The sequence below is a fragment of the Sus scrofa genome, chromosome 1 (assembly GCF_054392235.1).
Source record: "Sus scrofa isolate SSC_HxYL_T2T_F1_AM1 chromosome 1, Sscrofa_HxYL_maternal_Yorkshire_Landrace_v2.0, whole genome shotgun sequence".
Classification (NCBI taxonomy): Eukaryota; Metazoa; Chordata; class Mammalia; order Artiodactyla; family Suidae; genus Sus; species Sus scrofa.
Window position 1 is genome coordinate 80,403,551 of NC_139383.1, and position 17,346 is coordinate 80,420,896.

At 42.6% G+C, this 17,346-nt stretch overlaps 2 protein-coding genes across 18 annotated transcripts in view; one reads left to right on the top strand and one right to left on the bottom strand.

Moving 5' to 3' along the window:
* Positions 1-17,052, bottom strand: part of HS3ST5 (heparan sulfate-glucosamine 3-sulfotransferase 5) — a 291,616-nt gene extending 274,564 nt beyond the window's left edge. For all 4 annotated transcript variants that reach the window (XM_084963598.1, XM_021073391.2, XM_084963588.1 and 1 more), the window contains exon 1: positions 16,487-17,052. The gene's annotated coding sequence lies outside the window, so the exon portion shown is untranslated. The remainder of the gene's footprint in view (positions 1-16,486) is intronic.
* LOC146406165 (uncharacterized) overlaps positions 14,415-17,346 on the top strand; it is an 888,277-nt gene continuing 885,345 nt past the window's right edge. For 9 of the 14 annotated variants that reach the window (XM_084963630.1, XM_084963627.1, XM_084963649.1 and 6 more), the window contains exon 1: positions 15,629-15,750. The gene's annotated coding sequence lies outside the window, so the exon portion shown is untranslated. Of the gene's footprint in view, positions 14,762-15,628; positions 15,851-17,346 lie in introns of those variants that run through there. The other 5 variants (XR_014807397.1, XM_084963621.1, XM_084963680.1 and 2 more) reach the window with 2 other exon arrangements.

Sequence of the window (17,346 nt, forward strand, 5' to 3'; positions counted from 1 at the left end):
ATTCAATCACCATACAACAGAACAAAATCCTTGGACCTCAAACATTTTGATGCAACATTAGTTTGATGGCTCTAACTCCAAGGTTTAAAAAATGAACACCCTTCCCCCAAATTATTTAATCATTATATAGGCTAGAATTTATTCTCCTGCCTTTCCTGTAGCTATTTGCCATCACAAAAACTTCCCTTCGACAAAATAAGGTGTTTCATGGTAAACTACATCTTTGTGCACTTTATGTGTCACTGGTCAGTTGTTGACTTGTTTTTATGTCCTTTGCCTTCTCCAGCCAGGATGCATGAGCCTATCAGTAGCCTCTTCAGTGATGTTCTCAAGGAAGAGTTTCAGCCAACATATTCAAGTGCATTCAGATGGACCAGGAATGGGTCTGTACCTGAGCAACCACCCATTACAGCCACCTTTCTTATACCATGGTAACCAATCACGCTTTCTAGTGATTCCAACTGCTGATACTATGTTTCATCCAACTTAAAGGACATTATAGCACAGGACAACTTTAGTCATACGGCCAATTAGTGAAGTATTGCCAAACTAAGAAATGATAGTTATACATGTAGAAGATGTCTACTCTGGGTTCCAGGCCAAAAAATATGGAGAAAGGAACACTGAAACAAAGATCAAAAAAAAAAAAAACAAAAACCTCTTTGAATTGCCTTATGGTAGGAAATGAACCTTGCATGCATCAGCCTAAGCTCCCACTTTCTGAATAATAGACTGCTAGGTTTAGCATCTGCAGATAATTTATGCTTCCTCTTGTAGTAGGAGGTTGGGCTTAGGGCAGAGACATTCAATCACCATACAACAGAAGTTTCTTCAGGTCAACTTGATGGGGTTAATCATCTAGGTGTAGTTGATCAAGGGTTAAAATATTTAAACCACGAAGTAGACTTGGCTTTCTAGCAAAGGCTGCTCCAGTTTTAAAATGCGTGTTAGATAACATTTTGATAAAAATTAAGTACCTGGTTCAAAAATAGAGTGGGACAGGTAAATGATGAAAGTGTTCTTCCTTTGTTAAGGTGGGCTGAGTTGGGGGGGTAGTTTCATTAAGAGTTTGTAGAGAAGGAAGGTAGATTTTAGATAGTTGCTATGCATGTGAAACACAAATAGAGATGGACAGAGGGGTCTTAAGGAGTGTCCCTGCATTCCAAGAATTTATTTATTATTTTTAGCTGTCAAAGTACTGGTTCTTTGACTCAATATTAAGGCATGTTTCAAAAGAAAAAGAGAACAAAACAAAAGAAAAAGAAAAAAAAACCCACTTAGTTTTATGCAGGTATATGTGGCCCCTGTAAGCTTTGCTCAAATTATTTTTCATTTAGAGCTTCTAGACGGAGCTTATCTCCCCTGGAAGTACTTTCTTCCTCCTTTCCCTTCCCCTCTTCTCTGCTGATCTCAGCAAATACTTATTGTGCACTTACTGTGCACCAGGTAATATTTTATCATACTTAGGATATACTGGTGAACAAAAACTCTTACTTTCAGTAGAGTTTACATTCTAGTTGAAGGGAGGAGAGAAACAAAAATAAAAGTCTTACTTAATTGTAAGGTAATAGTTTTTCTCACTTGATTCCTTGAATCCAGAGGACGGTTGTGTGTGTTTTAATCCCAATGGCACACAGTAGGCCTTCATCAAGTATTCGCCTAATGACTGAATGTACAATTCTGAGTAATGACAATGTTGAGGCAAAGACTTCTTAAAAGAGATTATTTGAGCCTTTATTCCTCAGTACTAATTTATGAACTAGCACAGTAATTAGAGCAGTTGCGTAGCAGTTTCCAATTTTATAGATCTAATTTTGGAAAGTTTTATAGTTGAAACATTGAGTTGTCAAACACACCCAATTTCAATGATCACAATACTTCTTTGTAGTCAATGTCCTTGAATTCTATAAACTGTTTTCAGTGAAGAATCTTCTTTTCTTGCTTGGTTTCTAAAGCACCCAACAAAATAAAGCTCTATTCTTAATAGGACTTAAATTCTGATATAATGTAAGACTCAGTAGGGCTTTAAATTTAGAATGTTCGTGAAGCTTTGCATTTTAATATTCAGAATAACTCTTAAATGGTCTTAACACTTGCTTAGATATTTATATTTAGAATCCCTATAATCGCTGTTTCTTAGAATTTACTTTTTGTAAAATCTCCTTGAAATACAGATAAGCTCCTGAAAATTTTGCCTTTAAATATCCTTGTTAAAATTATCTGTGTTTGAGAATGAAGATGGTATAGTGCCCAGTTTGGGGATGTGAACATGGTTTGTGATCATAATGGACTTGTGAGAACGATAAGAATCAAACTCGTGGCTTGGTCACATCCTTTGTGGAATCTCCATTGTTTACGTGGCTCAGGCTATCCTAGGAAGCCCCCCTGTTCTTTAGCTTCTGTCCACTAGAGGGTGAGTGGGAGAGAAGGAAAAAAAAAAAAAAAATCAAGAGAGTTTAACAAGTCTGCTGAACAGTTTGATGATGGAAATTTTTTGGAGGATCAATTTAGGATTTCTTTATTCATATTCATCTTGCTTCTTATTGCCATGGATACATAAGTTGATTTTTATGAATTCAGCATTTATAAGTGGCACGTTACAAGATGGCAGTATATTGTACTGTCTATTTTTACAACTTGAAAAATAAATGCTGTCCAGATAACTTAAAGCAGCTTTGTGAACACATACTAGGTTTTCTCAGGGAAAATAACTTCTGGACATGCAACACTGTAGTTTTTTGTTTTTGTTTTTGTTTTTTTGCTTCAGATTTTAGACCTCCAGTAAACATTTTTGAATTGGGTTCCATGAGTGTTAGAAAATATATTAGGTTCTTGGACTCTCATTATACTGATGATGCCACAATAAGCTGATCTGTTGATGTATCTGGAATGATATACTTAGGAAATGAAAAGAGCAAATGTCACATGACTGTCAAGGACTGCTAATTGTAGCATTTTTCATAGCCCTTCTTAAAGCTAGAAGCAGCTATCTAGGCACTCTGGATTGAAGACATTAGGAAGGTGGTACATGTTTCTCCAAACACTGACTGTCTATTGCGATGTTTCGAATCTTATCATTACACCTTCATTCCGTAAGCATGACCAGATGAGAGCAAGATAGGGCCAGGAGGTGGAATATCAGGGATACTGGGAGACAGACATCTATGTGTGTGTATGTGTATATATATATATGTATATATGTATATATATATATATATGTATATATGTATATATATATGCACACATGTCTGCACCTGCAGCATGAGAAAGTTCCTGGGGGGGGGGGGATCGAACCCATGCCACAGCTGTAACCAGAGCCACAGCAATGACAACACCGGATCCCCAACCTGCTGAACCATGAGGGAACTCCAGACAAGCCTATATTACAAGAAGGAATGGATGCAAACTGTGATTAACTTCAAAATTTAGAATGTGTAGGAAATCCTAAATTTGACTGCATATACTTTTCAAATATAAGTCAGAGTTGCATAAAGGGTGAAGTACAACAAAAAGAAGCAAAGAAGGAAGAAAGGAATGAAGGAAGGAGGGAGAGAGGGAACAGGGAGGGAGGAAAGGAAGGGAGGAAGGAAGGACAAAAGTGTCAATATAATCAGAAATTACTAATTTACATGGGGTAACCATGTTTCTGTCTCTGGCACCCATACACCTCCATAATCCCACCTCTCCCCAAAAACACACACACAAACAGACACAGAAACACTGACACCCAATTCCAGACTGGGGGCCAGTTTTTGGCACTGGACTGTTTCTTATTTCTTGTAAAATCTGCCTTTTTTTTTTTATACAACACTTTTAGTTACTGTTTTTCTTTTCTTTTGCAACCAGACACTCCCACGCAGCACAAGCTCAATTCCAGCCAAACTCTGCCTGTGTGTGTGCGCGTGTTTAAATAAAGAAAACAGGTCTTCTAGTTCTGTGTTAGCAAAGTCACCTCTTTTACTACCAGTGCTAATGCTAAACATGTAATAATACTTTATTGTCATGAGCAGGAATCTGCTTTGCTAATTAAATGCAGCTGTCAGTAATTACTACTTGTCAGTGTAATCTATTTCAGGGAGCTCTACTTTAAATTATAAAAGATGGGCCTGATATTGAGAGGGTGGGATAGGCAAGGTGACTGCTTGCTTCCCCAGATCAGAAACTCACTCTTTCATGATGAATGAGTAACTTTATTGTGAAGCCATCCCAACTAGGTTATTCCCTATTTCTCTGGTGCATGAATGATAGAGTTTGCAATTAAATCATTTTTTTTTTAATATCTGAAATCTAAATGTCACCCCCTTGGTCACACCAACAAGTATTACGACTCTCAGAGTTAAAAATGCCTTATGATGGTAATCTGTAAGAACAGCATTCATAGTGAAGTCACTATAATCTCTACCAACAAACACTGAGGTCAGTATAAATGTACTTTCTAATTCGCACCAACTGGATTGGACCCAGAGAAGTATTGCTGTGAAAAGTGGATGGGCAGAGGGGGTTATGAACTCTTTCTTGTAGGGATTTTTCACTGATACTCAACCAGGTTTTCTCTCGGGGAATGTTTAGACTTCAGGTTAGGTCTGTGAAATCTGCAAATGAAAAAAAAAAAAAAAAAAAAAGGCACAGCATTTGCTCGTAATATTAATTTATCTTAACTGCTTCTGAAAGGAAGCTCAGACTCTTTAAAGCTCTACATCTGCGTGACTAAAAGCAATGTCAGGACAAGGGTAATGGCAGACTGCTTCGCTCCATGGGCTAGGTGCTGGGCTCGCCACAGATGCTGGCATTGTGTCTAGGGTCTAAGGGGAGCAGACCTTTTGCCCTCACCTCCCCTTCCTTCCCCTGCCATTGAAAATGAATGTGGTGGCCGTGGGGCCAGGAAGCTGGAGTCTCGGGGGGAGATCGGTTGATGGAGTGGTGGAAGGATCAATGGGGGGAAAAGAAGCATAGCAGGGAGTATGGGGGAGGCCAGGCGCACAAGTGGCTTTACCCTACACAGGCGAAAAGACTTATCGCACCCCTCACAGCATCCTGACTGCTTCATCCTTCTTCTCTCACCATCTGTTTTATATCCCAAACTCCAATGGTCCTCATGTTACTGGATAATTAATTATCTTGTTATAGGTCCCAACAAATTTGGCAGCTACTCTTCTGAATACAGCACATTATTTAAATGGAATTAATAATTTGGTTGTTCATCCCAGGTGGAGAAAAAAAAAAAAAAGGTTTCCAGATGGAAAATAATGAGTGAAAGTAGAAGTAGGCAAAAGACAATAACTTGTATTCCTTCCTTTTCCTGGTACTCCTCTGCCTATGGGATGCAAGGTCCAGTGGGAATGGTATAAATTCTCCCTTTATGTGTCACAATGTTAATCCCCTTTATTGAGAAAATGTGTGTTATTCCAGATAGTTCTAAAAAATCAAAATGACAAAAATTCTAAGTGATCAGCATCTCAAAGAGAACACACTGAATGGCCATGAGCTCCCTCAAAAGTATTCAAGGGAAGTTCCCATTGTGGCTCAGTGGGTTAAGAACCTGACATAGGAGTTCCCGTCGTGGCGCAGTGGTTAACGAATCCGACTAGGAACCATGAGGTTGCGGGTTCGGTCCCTGCCCTTGCTCAGTGGGTTAACGATCTGGCGTTGCCGTGAGCTGTGGTGTAGGTTGCAGACGCGGCTCGGATCCCGCGTTGCTGTGGCTCTGGCGTAGGCCGGTGGCTACAGCTCCGATTCGACCCCTAGCCTGGGAATCTCCATATGCCGCGGAAGCGGCCCAAGAAATAGCAACAACAACAACAACAAAAGACAAAAAAAAAAAAAAAAAAAAAAAAAAAAAAAAAAAAAAAAAAAAAAAAAAAAAAAAAAAAAAAAAAAAAAAAAAAAAAGAACCTGACATAGTGTCCATAAGGATGAGGGTTTGATCCCAGGTCTTGTTGAGCGGGTGAAGGATTTGGCGTTGCCTCAAGCTGTGGCATAGGTTGTAGGTGAGGCCAGGATCTTCAATGGCTGTGGTGTAGGCTGGCAGCTGTAGCTCTGATTTGACCCCTAGCCTGGGAACTTCCATATGCCACAGGGTGCACTCCTAAAAAGCAAAAAAAAAAAAAAAAAAAAAAAAAAAAAAAAAATGTATTCAAGGGAAAAAAAACAACTCTGGAATGTTGTGACTTTGAGATTGTATGGATTCCTATAACCTCAACTTCACTGCATCCTTAATACTTTGTCATATGCCAAACTCAGTCTTTTGAATCAGCTAATGATGTTCCCGGATTATAGTAGATGCTCAATGCATAGCTGCTAGATGTATGAGTGATGATTTGCGCTGCTGTCATGATATTGTTTCTTGCTACTCAACCCAGCTGGCTGCAGGTGGCAAGTGATACTTGGTGGCAAGCGTTTAGACAGCAAGGACAGAGGCGTAGTTCCCACCTGTGGTCAGGTGATGAAGGAGAATGTGGACCTTGTTTCTGCACATGAGCATCCAAGGTTCCACAGGGCAACTCAGTTATCTCCAGTTCCCGTCTCTGCACTCCACTTCCTCTGATGTCAGAGTCCCTTTTGCCAACCTGGGAAGCTAAGACCTGTTTGGCTCTCTTCGGGAACAACAAAAATTGTCTTTCTCTTCTAGCCTACTTTAAGAATCATTGAGTCCTGGCACAAAGATTGTAACATATGCAGCTTTCAAAATATCTGCCCAGCCCTGTGTTGGGTCAGGGATTAAGGTACAGGCTCAGGTTCTGATGGAGGTTGCAGGGAGGTGGGGAGGGGCACTAACAAATAAAGCAGTAATTCCATAGACTATGACTTATACTATATATAATGGTGGATCAGAAAGCTAGCCTATCTTGGCTTGGGTGGGGGGGTGGAGGCTGCCAAGGAGAGAAGAAAGAAAGAGAAGTGATGAGGAAGTGAGAGAAGCAGAGAACCCTCTCAGCAGAGGGGCCAGCATGTGCAAAGGCATGAAAGTGTGAAAGAACACAATCTATTCTTTACTTCACCCAACTGCAGGAACCTCCTGTTGAGTGATAGATGAGTCCCAGTCTGGGCCATGGGAAACAGTAAGGTCTTTGAAGGTTGAGCTAGCCTGAACTTTACCCTCAAGGCAAAGGATGCTGCAAGTTATTAAGCAGAGCAATTACATGATCAGGTTTGCACCCAGAAAAGAAATTCCAAAAGCACTGAAGAGGATGGAAACTTGAAGCTAAAAAAGAGGCTAGTAATTCAGGAGAGAAGTTCTGTTGACCTGAACTAAAGCAGTAGCACTGGGGCTGATAGGTAGGTAGATGTTCAAGATTGTCATGTCTTGGTGACAAACTAGAGGAAGAGAAGGAAAAATACAAGATGATTCCAAGTTACCTGTGTTCCTACTATAAAACTCTGTAACTATTTTTTCTGGTTTCTCACTTTTCCTGGATTTCTCTGCACAGATGATGCTACCAGTACAGAAGAGCAAGATAACAGAAAGTATTTGAGAAGAGGAAACATTAAGAAAGTAACAGCATATGAAAATTCACAAGCCCTTGATCTTCTTGTTGGTTAGGTACAGAGTTGGGTGTCTCTTAAAGGATGTATTTGTAATTCAGAAATCCTCACACCAAATGCTCTCAAGTAACCTTTGACTGTCTAGTCATCTGTTTCAGAGTAAACAGTGTATGAGAATAAGATAAATACTTGATTAAGAAAAAATAATTTTGTCTGTAGAAAATCAAGTTATAATAATTATAACTAATATTTATTAAAATTTTATGGTGTGCCAGATACTAACTATTGGGACAATAAGCAGTAACGTTCTCCATTTTCAAACATCAGATCTCAGGATTAAGTTGGGCACCGCAATCTATGCTAGGTTTGGGAACAGAGGAATATAACCATATCTGAATAAAACTAAAATGAAAATAAGTACTGTGAGGCGTTACCAATCCCAGTGCTGGCCCTTCACCCCCTCATATTTTATCTGCCCTGTTTTCTGCCTCCACCTCTCCCCTTGTATCCTTCCCGCCTGGAACCCTCAGCTCTCTGCTTTCTAGGTTCTGAGATGCCTAAAGGAAGATGCTCTAAGTCTGCCCCATTTTACCATGTGCTAAGTACCATGGAGATGAAGGCGACAAGGACACAGCGCAACCCCTCTCACAATACAGCTCATGAGAGACATGCAGTCAGGTGGCCCAAGGAACAATACCAGGGCCCTTTTTCAGCTCTTCTTGGGAGGAAAGGGCTCTGGGGCTCCTGGTAGAGAGTCTGTTTCTCCACGCTATGGTCCTGGGATAAGGACCCCCTTCCCCCTCAAACAAAACACAACCAAAACACAACAAAAAACCCACATAAAAGACCCCATTCTGAGTGCCCTTTGGTCCTATCCTACCTCACTGGGCTCAGAAAAGTGAGGCAATTAGGAAGTTGAGGTCACAGGCAGCTGGCTCACCAGATGAGGAAATTCCACTAGCAATCTGCTAGTTCCCTACTCCTGCCTATGGAGCATAAGTGCACCTAGTTAGCAGGATTTTGGCACCCAATTCAAATCTATTGAAAAACAGTTCCAATCATTTGCTAAAAATTAATACAGCCGCATTTTTTGCTTTTGTGGCCACTGCACGTATACAGTACGATACGATGAAATAGGAAATTAACCTTTATTGAAGACGAACCCCTCTTTTGTTACAGGGAGGACACAGGGAAACAGCATGGGTTTCAAGGACCAGAAATCCAGGGATGGTGCTCAGGGGCTAATTGCTACTCAGGGTAAGTGTTGGCCCTGGGCCAGATGGCATGGGCTGAGATCATGGCTCCCAACCCTCTAGCTGGAGGGCATCTCTAGGCCTCGGTAGTTTCCAAATCTGTGAAATGGAAATACTAATGACACGTACCTCACTGAATGTATTGTGGGAGAGAAATGTCTTAAGACTATGATACATAGTAACTGTTAATTAAACCTTAGCTCTAATCACTTATTATTTTTACAAAGATAAAGAGGTAAATAGTATATCCATCAGGACAAAATAACATGGAGGAACCTTATTTTCTAAGCTTTATGTCTGGCAAGTAAAGATAGCCAGGTGGCTATCAGAATTTTAAAAGTTACAGGAAAAAAAAAAAATCTAAGACTAAAACTTAAACTTTTAAGTCAAGGTACTCAAATGTAATCACCACAGTCAGGAAATAGATTTTACTGTAAACCATGAATTCTCCATGGTATAAAAATATAAAAGAGAAAGAAATTTCTGTGCATCCTAATACTTCAAAGTATATAAAGAAAAACATAGTATATAGTTTATCTATAGTATATAAAGATATATATAGTATATAAAGATAAATACGAGTAGTTCAATGCTTTTAGCAAAGCTTTTGTTCATTTGTATAAGAGGATGTATGGCCCAAAGAATTCTGTGAAGGTCTACAGCTGGCCCTGGCAAGAAAAAACTGTGAAGGAGCTGCCCAAAAGACTCCTCTCAGTTTCTGTCCTTGACACAGGCCTTTAAATCCAGTAACACTTTAATCATGCTTAAGTCTGAAACACGTAGTTCTTCTCTTCACATCTTTCCCTCCACAATAAGAGAATCCACAGAACCTATGCTGTGTAACAGAGAACAACAATTCAGCATACACACGCACATACAGACAGATATAGAGAGAATAATGAGCTCATTATCTTTAACCACTGGTGATGATGTTACGGTGATATTAAAGATGATGATAACCACAGCATCAATTACTGCTTCCTGAATCTTCTCTATGCATGATTCTGCATGCTAGGCATTTCACATGTTAGCAAATCTAGATATGGGGAAATCTAGAACCGCTATTTCCATCGCTACATAACAGGTAAGACTACTAAGAATTTTAAAAGGTTAAGTAATTGGTCCAAGATCCCACAGCTGACAAGCTATGAAGCAGGGATTCTAACTCAGCCAGGTCTGTCTGACTCCAGAATGCATACTATAATAAATACCTTATTTTATGTTGAGGTGCATGAAGAATTGTGACTTTTTTATTGACTTGATGTAGTGGGGTATGGCAAAGAGCATTCCAGTGACATTTTAATATGTTCCTAAATAGTTCCCCAAACTATACTCAAATAATAAAACAATATTTATGGCAGGAAAGAGTTGGCAGTGTCAAGATTCTATTAAGGTCAACTATGTCTTATACGCCCCTTTACAAATAAAAGGTACAATTACAAGCAGCTTTTTTTTTTTTTTTTTTTTGGTCAACTTCTAAATTTAAACATTTTAATCAATTTATTGTTTTACTTTCCTTTCCTATCCTCTTCCTTCTATCTCAGGGCACTCAATCTTATAAAGATTTTTATTCTCCAGGGTTTTGCAGATGTTATGTCCTGAGGTCATCGCAACAAAGGAAAAATTCTATATGATATTACATCGCAATGTTAAAACTATGCCACTAGAAAGCCATGTAAAGTTTCTGGATTATCAATTTCATGCAGGAGATATTAACTGGATGCCTAGCATATGCCACATGGGTCAGAGCAGAGTAAGTCTCATTTCACACCTTCACATGAAACTCATTCCTCTGGCAAGTACCATATAGGAACATGTATCACTGACCTCTGTGCAAGAAGTTCACATTATAAGGATATAATGGGAAGCATAAAACATTCAACATCAGAACCTCTGAGCTATTAAAAGTACTTAAAGACGGCATCAGTTCTTAAGTTCCCTAATTTAAAAAAAGTAGCTGAACCTAGGAAAATTATTGAGTCCATTAAAAACTGCATTAAGTTCCAGCACTGTTCCAGCCTTGCTCTAGTTCAGGTTATTTCTGTGCTTCACGCCAATCGCCTTCCTTATGAATTCCTGAAGAATTCACTCTAACTTGAAAATGCTCATAAATCTCAGTTGCTACAGAGCATTTGCTTTACAATTAACTTGGTCCCCACTTGGCTCCCTGTTTAAGTAAACTTTAAAAAACAAAAATAAAAACACCTGTTCAAGAACAGTGGCACACAGCACAGTGGCCTGCCTGAGCCTAACTGCCATTTAGTTGCTGTGGGGCTTACGCCATTTATTTAGGCTTGCTGAGCCTGACTTTTCTCAAATCCTAAACAAGGATAATAACACCCACTTTACCTACTTATTTTCCCTCTGGGGAGAGGAGGGCAGCTACCATTGAGTTAATACTAGACTGTTCCTTGGACAGTGTCAGGCACATACTAGAGGTTATGATAAGTGTTTCTTAAAAAACTGTTCAAAAAAAGGTTGGTACACATCCAATTTTTAATATCAAACTAGTTGAGGATTTAATAAGTTCCATTCTCCAGATGATGCTGATTTCACAAACTACATGTGCCATGAAGGGGACTCTCTTTCTACTGTTCAAGGTTATTAGACAAAATGTAGATCTATACATAAAGAATTACATAAAGATGTACTCTATATGTATACATGTGTGCATATACATACATTTAAATACAAGTATGTGTGTGTGTGTGTGTGTGAATAAACATACCCATTTCCCACACACAATCTAGGTAAAATGGTCTAAAGTCAAACCAGCTCTTCAACCATCTCTTAATACTGACAAAGCTTTCTTTCGTAAAATCGTTAAAGACGTTGGAAGATAATCCATTGTACCAAATGTTAAGACATGCTAATGGAACTTGCATATGAGATTTAGAGAGGTTCATTTATCTTGCCTATACATTATGTGGATCTCCAGATATAATCTTTTGCTTCTACTTTTCATAAGTGTTAGCTGCTCTGAAGTGGTTTTGAGTTGGATTAGTGATTTTTAAGTGTAGTTATTAATATCTTGCGTTAATTGCACTCCTGCTGTGAAGGGTAGGATAACATCACAACCCTCAGAAACAAATACTGATTCTAAAGTGAAACAACTTTGTCAACAATCAAATTGAATTCCAGGGGGAAAAAGTTATACTTTTGCTAGTTTTGAAGAATTTGTATTAAATTCACAGAAAAATTAAAATGTAGGATTTTTCTAAATTGTAATAATTTAGGTCATAGTGAAAGTTTAACTAGTTATTTTGGTTGTAAGGTCCCCCTCTCCACCAGAAAAGGACAGGACTCAAATGAAGATAAATCTGTGGCTTGAATAATCATTTCCTTAACTTGATTTTTCTCTCCTTTCTTTCACCTTTTCTTAAAACAAACTACAGTTTCATTACCAATCGATACCTCCTCACTTAATTGCAATAATCTCAGAATAAAGAAATATTTGAATATTAAAAATAATTTTTTTGTGTCTTTTTAGGGCCCCATCCGTGGCCTAAGGAGGTTCCCAGGCTAGGAGTCAAATCGGAGCTGTAGCAGCTGACCTACGACACACCAGATCTGAGCTGCCTCTGAGACCTACACCATAGCTCATGGCAACACCAGATCCTTAACCCACTGAGCGAGACCAGGGATTGAACCTGCATCCTCATGGATTTGTTTCTGCTGGGCCATGACAGGAACTCGTAAAAAGAAAATTTTTAAAATCATGCAAAAACAAGATATATAAGTGTTCACATAATTTCAATGGCACAATAGTGTTATTGCTCACATTCTATTCCCAGAGTTTTCAGCATCATTTTTATTAAGTGTTCCCTTTATTAAGAGATTGCTTTCTCCTTTTACTAGGGAAGTTACATTGAGAATTGGTTCATTCATGAAAGAACACCTGTAAAATAAAGGACCACCCTGCCAGACCTACCAAGAAAGTCAAAGAAAATTCTTAGCTAAAATTTCCATAAGACATTTCCCATTTTCTAACGAATCCTAATAACCATTTTTGCTAACCTCCTCTTTTACATAATATTGCATGGGTAAGAGATATTACTGTTGCTGAGATTAGAAAAATAAAAAGATGAGAAAAGTAGCATAATATTTGTTGCAGTCTATGAATTCAAGTTTGCTTTCTCAATGCAATGGTAACATTTGCATTTATTCATAAATGAATACTAATGACATATGCAGATCTGGCACTGCGCCATAGAAATCATACACAGAAAGCTAGAGCAGTGCACAGATAGTTCTATTTCTCCAAAGTATTCAGACAAAGAGTGAGAAGATTAAAGTCAACATCAATTCTTTTAAGTTGAGTCATATCTAAATGACACAGTGTGTTAGGAATAATGGTGGGATTTATGGTGAAAGCAAAGTTATGGTGAAAGCAAAGTTGAACATCTTGCATGATTTTTGAGTCAACAACTCTTGATTGACCACCTACTTTGGGTAAAATCCTGTTTCTTTAAGTAAGTCACTGCTCTGCAATTCTTTTTTACACAGTGTGGGAGTAACTACCCTGCTTCCACTGAAAATTCTTCCTTGTTATTTAAAATAACACCCAGCCCAGCTTTGCATATTGTGTGAGCTCCTGTGCTCAATAAATACTTTTTGAATGAGTGAAAATTCAGTGAGTAAGAAGGTTATTCATTCAAAAACATCTGTGTATGCCTGCAAAATGGTATGGATAATTATGCCAGAATAGTCAACTCACTGTGGGCAGCCCCTTCTCACAAAGTCAAAGAGAGCAACTTCCAGTGTTAAAATGTAAGCATGAGATCTGGCTTAATTTAGAAACCATGATCCTAGTACTTCTGCAAAACTCCACTGAAGAATATGCTCATAATTTCCCATAAAACATGCTTTAGGTATCTATTTGAAATTTTTATAATTTTACATTATGGATGATGTATCTATATATTTTTAAACAGCCCAGATTAATCTGGAAGAGGCCACAGCAGTTTTCATGCTCACTATTAAGACTCCCTACACTGGAGGGTAGTTAAATTTAAGCAACAGTTTCCTTCCCATCATTATATTTCTTAAAATGATTTCGTGTGTCTCCATCAATTCACCAGTGAAAGACTTCATATTCCTAAAGTAAAGAAGGCTACCCTGCTGCTCATCAAGTCACTTTCAGTAAGGACCATTTGTAAACAGAGGGAGGAAGGTAAGTGGTATTGTTTTCATTTCTTTCAAGCTTCACTAGGAGGAACCAGGAAGGCAATTTAAAAAAAAAATCTGCTACAACATAATTGATACCAATAAAAACATTAAAAAATAGTTTAGATATCCAATTTTGTAATCCCTTTTATTATATTCAACTTTTTCTTGGAATTAGAAGTTGAAGATACTTGAAATAAACGGTACTGTGGAAACATTTGTCTAAAGCCCTGAAACATGTCAAAACTACTGAGCAAAAAAGCTTTCAGAAGCACCAGCTTTAAATTACTTCTAGCAAATCAGTTTGGAAAGCAGTACGGGTAAAGAACGCCCACCCAATCTCGTTCCCACCCCAAACGGACCCTGCCTGCTATTTATCCGACTACGTTTACATAAATCAGACAAGAGTTACAGTGCAATTAAATGTATCCACGAAGTAATATGATATAAAGCACTTTGCAAATATTAAACCTCCCCTTAAGGGATCAATGTTTTCCATGAAGAAGCTGGTGGGGGGGAGGTGGGGGGAGAAAGTGGAGAGAGGAAAGAGAGAGAGCGAAAGAGAGAGACCCACCGGGTGAGTACTGGGGCAACCAGGATGTGAACAGCGGCTCCCTTGGGTGGGCGCCCTCAAGTCCTCCAGGCGGGAAGCCAGAGAGCGGAGTCCAGCAAGAGGAGGTGCTTCCAGGGTTGTGGAGGAGGTTTGCTCGCTGTGCACCTGGCAGTGACAGGTAGAAGCATCCACTGGAGGCTGGGAGCTTCCTTCCCTAAAGCAAGGCGGTCGCCCAAGTCCCATAAGCAGAAGTCTCCGCGCTCCAGTCAGAAGCCACAGCGACCGCGCGTACCTCTTAGTAATAACGGTATGACCAACCACTCCACTGCATCTATTTCCTGAGTGCGCGTGTGTCTGTGTGTGTGTTTGTGTGTCGGGATGGGGGGAGGGCTGCGTGAGCTGGGGCTGCCCTGGGGTGGGGACCGGTGCTGCGAGGGGCGGAGGCCGGCTGGGGCGGGGAACGCACCACACCTGCAACTTCCCCGAGCTCCGCCCGCCCTCCGCTTGCCCTCTTCTTGGGCCTCGCAGTCCCTCACTCTCCCAAAGCTGTTTCGCGCGCCCAGCGCCAGTTCCGCAGCCACCCTGAGAAGTGGCCAAGCGAGCCCCCAAACTCTGCCGAACGCAGTTAACGCGTGTTTCCTCTCCCCATTCAAAGACAGCCCCGAGAGTGGCGTCCACCTCGGGGGAGATGGACAGATACCAACGACTCTTAATCACCCCCGCCGTTTCCCATTTCACTCTAGTTTAACCCCGAGTCCCAGAGTAGGTCTCAAAAGTCTCCCCAAGGCAGTGCCCAAGAGAACCGCGCCCCACATAGTGCCCTGGCTGGCAGCACAGGGACGTCTCCCCTCGGCGACCGTCCCCCTGCGATGTTCCCCCAAATCTACGCGGCTTCAGCCCCCTGTGCTCCAGCCCCCTCCCCGGCGCGAGGCGGGCAGCGCGCCCTGCTCACCAACGTCCCCGGCGGCGACAGTGGCGCAGGCGGGAGCCCAGGGCGCGGGGGCCCCCGGCAGGTCGCACCGGGCCCCGGGGCGTCTCCTGCAGTCCCGTTGGCAGTTGGGCCAGTAGTTTCGGACGCCCGTGCTTGGGCTCGGCGGAGAGCGAGTCTGCGTGGATGGGAGCGAGCTAGCGGAGCTGTGCGTGCGCGTGTGAGAGTAAGAGGCGGGCGGGCCTTAGGCGCAGGCGGCGGCGGCGGCGGCGAGGTCCAGGGCGGGGAGCCTCGAGGGGGAGGAGGCCGGCGAGAAGTAGTGGAGTTTAGGGCTCGTTTCCTGCACTTCCCCAGGAGGCTGGAGCCAGGTACGGCAGAGCGCGCTCCCGCGGCGCGGGCAAGGTAGGGGCGACCGCCGGAACCGGAGTCCGCTCAGTGCCGGGGCCCGCAGCTGATCTGCGGGAGGAGGTAAGCATCCTCCTCGCCCCACGCGGGCACCGGCGCGGCCCCGGACTCTGAGCGCCGAACGGAGAGCCTCCTGGGTCCTCGGTGACAGCACCCTGGGCAGCCTGCTTCCTCCTGATCTGCCCAAAAGAGCAACTGTCAGTGAGGCTGGGATCTTGCCTTCCCGGTCTTTGGAGCCGCAGGGGCCAAGCTGTGTGGGCGCCCGAGTCCCTGCGGCTGGTGCTGTCACGGCCGCCGCCCGGCCCCCGGCGGCTGCCTCCCGGAGACGTGCCCAGCTGTGTGCGCGTGTGTGTGTCTAAGCGAATCTCTTCCCCTCCATCACTCCAGCGCGCGGGAGGGCCCGGGTCTCCGGCGACCAGCTGCAGAGTGGCTGCCAGTCCACACCCTCCTGGCTCTCTCCCCACCCACCCCGCCCCTACTCCTCCTCGCCCTCTCCCTCCTCCCCTGCTCCTCCTCCAGCTGCCGCTCCCGAGCTCCCAAAGGCAAGCGGGAAACCGCAGCGAAAAGGGCGGAGGAGAAGGGTGGGGAAGGAAGCGCAGGTGTATCTCCTAAGAATGAGAGCAGGGCGCACACGCCCGAAAGGCTTGCTGCAGGGGGTGGGCAGGGCCTTAGGCGGAGAAGGGGGAGGAGAGGATTTACCCAGAGGCCGAAGTCCTGCGGCTGAGCCACCTCGCGTCCCACCCAGGCACAGGAGCAGCGGGCCAGCAGCGCGATGGGGAGGTCGGGTGGGCGCGCAGAGCTCCCGGGGCAACTCAGGTGGCAGCTTGGGAAACCTTTGGAAGTGATCAGGGTGGCAGAACCCCGGGACATAGAAGTAGGAGGGACTCAGACTCTGAGGTGCTGAGACCAGTCTCTCCGGGGTTAGAGGGGCCTAGACCCAGAGTGTGGGGGACACAGGTGTCCAGGCGCTTGTGTGTGGCTCCAGCACGCCAGGCAGGAGAGGTGGAGGCTGTGAGTGGCCGGGAGGCAATGGTAGCGGCGGTTCTCAGGCTGCTGTGTGCATCCGGAGTCACAGGGGGCGATCACGGCCAAGCTGGGAAGCGGAGAGCAGGGCTTTGCCTTTTTCCAGGTTCCAAATCCCAAACCGCAGAGATATATTAGCCCTCCCAGTTCAGTCTACGTCACTCCTACCCCTTGTTCCCAGCAAAACAGTAGGGCAGTGGATGGAATCTACGTGCTCTTTGCCCAAAGATCCCACCTGATCTGAGACTGAGGTGTTGTTTCTTCTCTCCTAAACCCAGTCCCCTCCCTAATTATCCATCCCAACCCAACCAAAATTTCCCAGAAAACAAATGTTCTTCATCGATAAAGTTTTTGCCTCTGGGGTTTCTTTATTTTTTAAAAAAAATTCTTTACTTATTTTTGCTCTTGAGATATAATAGGTCTCTTACTAATTCCATAGTCCAAATGCAGTACACAAAACAGTCCTTTAGGCAGGGAATCACAGCGTTATTTCTCAGGGCTGGTCTGTTTTCAAATGGCAGTCATAGAATGCAGAG